The sequence below is a fragment of the Myotis davidii genome, unplaced genomic scaffold (assembly GCF_000327345.1).
Source record: "Myotis davidii unplaced genomic scaffold, ASM32734v1 scaffold93, whole genome shotgun sequence".
Taxonomy (NCBI): Eukaryota; Metazoa; Chordata; class Mammalia; order Chiroptera; family Vespertilionidae; genus Myotis; species Myotis davidii.
The window spans coordinates 10,081,714-10,087,713 of record NW_006292095.1 but is presented as its reverse complement, the minus strand read 5'-3'; positions in this window follow the sequence as shown (position 1 = coordinate 10,087,713).

The following is a 6,000-nucleotide window of genomic DNA, read 5'->3' as shown; positions in this document are numbered from 1 at the left end:
TCCCTACCAAAATAGGAAACCAAAAGTAATACTATATCCTTTTGGGAAATTCTGAGTTTAGTGCTTGCTTCAGCAGCACATTTACTAAAATTGGAAAATTCTGAGTTTAATGCTACAAAGAATAACTTGAAAGATACAGGGTTGGTGATTGTTTTAACTCACCATTTGGTCTAGTCCAGAAAACAACTGGATCTTGGAAGATAGAACTGAATCATTGCTTACTTTTATTGGAGCTGCTATTCCAGATGTAGTCTCTTCATTGTGATAGATCAACAAACCCCATTTTATCTAGTAGCTGATATTATTCTGAGAAATGCTTTTTATTTAACCCTCCAAGTAAAAATAAAATACCAGAAGCATTTTGCTTTCATTTGAATAACTTTTCAAAATTTTGACACAGTATTATTTCACCTCTCCAAAGCTGATTGCTTTACCATCCCTAGTAACATTTCATTGGTTTACTATGTTGATATCATGCTGATGGAACCTAGAGAACAGGAAGTAAGCAGGTACCAGATACATGCTGGTCAGTAACTGGGAAATAAATCCAATTCAGATTTCAATAAAGTTTCTGGGAGTTTAGTGGTCTGAGCCAAACTAGGTTATCTCCTCCAACATGAAAAATAAGTTGTTGCACATTAATCTCACCAATGCAGCATTAACCAGTTTTTGTGATTCACTTAGATTTTATGGAAAACATACCTTACCTGGGTGGGCTACACTGGTTTATTTAGTGAGTGACTCAAAAGTCTATCAAACATGAGTGGGCGAGGAACAAGAGAAGGCTCTCTAACTGTCCAGATGCAGAGCAACTCTTTCACTTGAGCTTTGGACCCAACAAATTCAAGTTCTCAAATGTGCACAGTCAACCACTCTTCAGTATGAAGATTGTAGCAAATCCAAGTGGGAAAACACAGCAAAATCCTATAGAGCTTTAATAAATATTCTTTTGATCAAAACTTTGAGGTGGCTGCTAGACCTTAGGAGAGAGTTCATGCTTGACCTCGAAACATCAAGTAAACATGCAACTGGAGTGATTCATCCTAGATTGGGTATTATTATCTGATCCCCTAAGCCAGGGGTGGGCAACCTTTTTGTGAGTGTGTGCCAAAACCAGTAAAATCTCTATGACTCAAAATTCTTCTGCGTGCCAACCCTAATTTTTTGAGAACATGTTACGCCTACTTGATATCTCTTAAGGTGTACGTATGTGAAGAACCTTGAAGAAATAATGATGACAGAGATTTTTACATCAGGTTTATATTTGGTGACTTCAGAGATATGCACAAGCTACTACTTTCATCCATCAGGCTACTCCTATTACGAGACTTAAACAAAATTCATCACTGAGAACAAAGATTCACAAGCATATGTGGGTGAAACCAAAACACTGGTCGGATCTAGAAAGGCAGGGAGAGTTAAGGCAGAGGCATAGAAATTGCTTTTCCCCTCTCTCATCAATCCATGTCTATGGTCTTTAAGATAACTTGTTTTGTTATGTAAAATTATTTATTTATCTAAGATGTACCTACACTGAATTTATCTGAAAGATAAAAAAGTCGATATTAAGAAAAAAATTGTAAATGGAAGATTATAAGAGAGGGTTTTGCGTGCCAGCAAAAGTTACTGGCGTGCCATGTTTGGCATGCGTGCCAGGGGTTGCCCACCCATGCCCTAAGCCATAAAGACTAGAGTGCCCAAGAGTATTCTACAATTAAGTGAAAGAGGTCTAAATAGGATTGAATTCAAGACATTAAGGCACAAAATGTATGAGTTTGCTTTCTTTTCCCAGTGTACTTACTCATACTGTTCTAACATGTTGCCATCAACACATATTTATGACTTCATAAGGAGGCCCCTACATTAAGTTGATAGAGAAGGAACATATTTTTTCCTGGTTTACAAATAACTCTGAATTATATGAGATAGTCAGACCTTCCAAGAACATTGAGTTGCCAACTCTGTTGAGTTGGAAAGATTGCCTGAGGTATGAATCTTTCTCAATTCATGAGAAATGTCTGATGGTTTTGGCCAGATGGTAAGGGACATCTAGTTGGGAAGTGTACATAAAAAGAAGGTTTGGAGAGAAGTTTGTGGGTACAGAGTGTAGATTATTTGTATTCCAATAAACTGCTAATCCAAAGGCCCCTTCTATTTACCATCCTCCTATTCTCTCAAAGAGGACCTTAATATAGAATAGTTATTATGAAAAGCTCAATAAGGAAAATAAAGTATAGAAAAAAGTGAATTGTATATAAATTTTTAAAAAATATCTAAGGAGTACATGATAAATATATGACAGATGAAATAAAATTTTCTCATATATATAGTCTATATATTTTATGTATATATATTTATATATATTCTATGTCTCTTAAATCAGACCCTCTCTATTTTTAAATCTCCGAGGTTTAGGTCTTACTTCTCACATGGGATTAGGGATGTGGTCAGACTGTATAATATAGAAACTTTAAGGTGACCTTCCCACCTGTTTCTAGCTCCCTGACTCAATTTCATCCTCCCGGTACCTGTGCTGTCAAATCCTGAAGAGGTCTAAATTCTCATCAGCAACACTTTGTTTCCATCTTCCTCTATTATGCTTTCAGTCTTCCAAAAATGCGTTGACATCTCCTATCCATTCTTACCATCCTCCTATTCTATAAAACCTTATGGTTTTACTTATTTTACCATCAATTCGGTGAGAACTGGGAATGACAGAGAGATAAATTAACGTCTTCAACCCATCATTTAACAGCACTTCATCCTTACCTTTTTAATCATATCCTTCTAGCAAAGGTACCATTTCTGTACAGTTCTTTTCCAAGCTCCCCATATTCCTGCTTGTTCCCTTTCTAGTCCATGTGGTCCACTCCCATCTCCATTCTTCTCTCATCCTGCCAATCTTGATCTCCTATTAATCTTTTTCTGTGGAAAATGTTCTGGACTTCAGATTCTAATAAGTAGATTAGGCAAGGTAAAATTGAGTATGTTTTGAATTTGATGGTGGTTCTCTGAAAAACAAAAACAAAGCCACCTGGCTCTTTCCCATCAAGAGAGGTTGCTTAGTCCTATGGAGAAAGGCTGCTTTGGTTGCCAGCCCATCTCTTGTATAGGGCTCCCAGGTCACAGTTAGGTCTAGTCAGCTTACTTGTCCTGGAATGTTGAAGTCTCCATAGTAACTCTTTCCATGGTTTCTCACTTTTTGCACTTTAGCCATTTAATAGAATATTGAATACTGCAAACTTTTCTGTAATTCTCTCTGAAATTTCTTTCTGCTTCAGGACAGTATACTAATCCTATCAGACATTAAGCTTGAGTTTCTAAAAGGTTCTTTGGACATGCACACTGCCTAGTACCTACATATTTACATATATTCTCTATCTGAACTCAGTCCCCAGGTGTTCTCATCTAGTGTATGGCTTTAAATACCATCTCTATACTGCTGGCTTACATATTTATTTTAAAATTCTTGCCTCAAGATGTGTATATGCAACTGTCTACTCCACATCTCTACTTAGCTATCTAGCAGGTAACCCTTAACATGACCAAAACCAAGCCCCCAATTTTAGTATACTTCCTCCAACCTATTTCCCTTATAATATTCCCATCTGAATAAATGGCAACTTCATCTTTTCAATTGCCCAAGCCAAATATCTTAGTCTAATGAATAAAGACAATCTGATAGATACAGATAAGGACTTGGATATGGATATGGAAATAGATAGATTGATAGATAGATAGATGGATAGATAGATAATGGAATACTATTCAGTCAAAAAAAGAAGAAAATCCTATCATGTGTGAGGGGCATTTTGATAAGTGAAATATGTCAAAGAGAGAAAGACAAATATACTGTATGATCTCACTTATATGTAGAATAAAAACACTCAGATCAGATTTGTGGTTACCAGAGGTGGGGGCTGAAGGGTGGGGAAATTGGGTGAAGGTTTTAAAATATACAGACTTTCAGTTAAATGAAGTAAATTCTGAGGATGGAATGTACAACATGATGACTTACTTCCTAGGTGTGACTATAGTTAAGGATTCTATGTTGTATATTTGAAAATTGCTAAGCCAGTAGATCTTAAAAGTCCTCATCAACAAAAAAATGTAACTATGTGAGGTATTGGATGTTAACTAAATTTGTGGTAATCATTTCACAATATATACACATTAAACCACAATGTTATATGTGGAACATCTATATATATAAAAGTCTAAGCGACCATTATGACCAAACAGTTGGAATGACTGGTCGACCAGTCACTATGATGCTCACTGACCACCAGGGGCCAGATGCTTAATGCAGGAGCTGCCCCCTGGTGGTCAGTGTGCTCCCACAGCCAACCTCCTGTGGCCAGCCAACCTCTCAGGGTCCTTCCACCTGGCTGGCCGGCCACCTGATAGGCCTTGATTGCCGGCCAGGCCAAGGGACCCCACCCGTGCACAATTTCATGCACTGGACCTCTAGTATCTCAATAAAATGGAAAAAAACATTTAAATATAAAATACATATCTTGGAGTTAATCTATACTACTCTTTTTCTCTCACACACCATAAAAATGTATTAGCAAATTCTATTGGTTTTATACTCAAAATATATCCACATCTGACTTCCTCCACCACTACTATTTCAAGTCGCTATCATCTCTCCCTCAAAATATGTTGAAAACCTCTTAACTGACGTCCTTGCTTCTATTTGAAGCTTCCACTTGGTCTTCCCCATATGCTAGCTCTTAACCTGTAAGACAAGAAACCAATGTCATAGTGCTACCAGCTTCCAAGTATGTTTATTCCAATGAGACCTTTATTTTTTTTTCAAATAAAAGCATTTAGAGCTAGACATTTCCCTGAAAATATTGCTTCACTTGCATCTTACAATTTTGCTGTGTAGTGTTTTCATTATCATTCAATTTGAAATATTTCCTACATTCTATTGTTATTTAATATTTGACCCATGGATTACTTAGAAGTGTGTCCATTCTAATTAAGTATTTGAGAAATGGGAAATGACTACTAAGTGATTTCAGGAGCCTCTGTGAGCTAGACTTGTCCAGGACTCCATTCCAGAATGTCTCTTCCTGCTCTAGCGGTGTGACTCAGTTGATTGGAGCCTCTTCCTGTACACCCAAAAGTCGTAGGTTTGATTACCGATCAGGGGACACACCCAGGTTACGGGTTTGCTCCCCCGTTGGGGTGTGTGTGAGAAGCAACCAATTGATGTTTCTCTCCCACATCAATGTTTCTCTCTCTCCCTTTTCCTTCCTTTTCTCTAAGGAAAAAAAAATGTCCCTTCTCTGTTGCACCCAAACAGCACCACCCAGCACCCTTCCAAGTCCTAAACAATGAAAGCCTCTACAAAGTGGATTTTTATGACTTGGGCTTATGTCTTATGGTTTCTCTATACCTCTTTATAAAAGGGAAGCAGTGATGGTACCAATCTAACACCACAGAGCAGGCATTGAGAATCAATCATTCTATTACAATTGAAGTTTGAGTAAAAGTACTACATAAAGGTCAATTATAATTAGGAGTATTTTTCAGATATGATTATGAGATTGGAAGTTAATGGTATTTGCATTTAAGAATATATTCATAAATATAACAACTTCATACTTGAAAACTGAAAACTGAAATGAAAGTTAACACACAACAGTATTGGCAGTGTTTGATGGCAGAAGTACATTCCACACTTGGATGTAAGGTGAAGACTAGTGGGAAAGGACACTAAGTATAGGAAGTGGGAACAGGGAAGTGGTCAAGGGGAAGCTCAGAGTGGGCACTCAAAAGAACAGACTTCAGACAGCAACAGAGGGAATGGTAGTCCTTGCCACTAGGGAATTACTTGAAATACTTGATATGGGTCTGGGCTCTCTGTGGTCACATAGGACGGTATCTTGAGTCTTTAAAAAAATGAATTTTAAAATGCCGTTTTCAATGTTGCACTATTCACAAACATTTTTTAACCTTTTTTTTAAAAAAAATATATTTTATTGATCT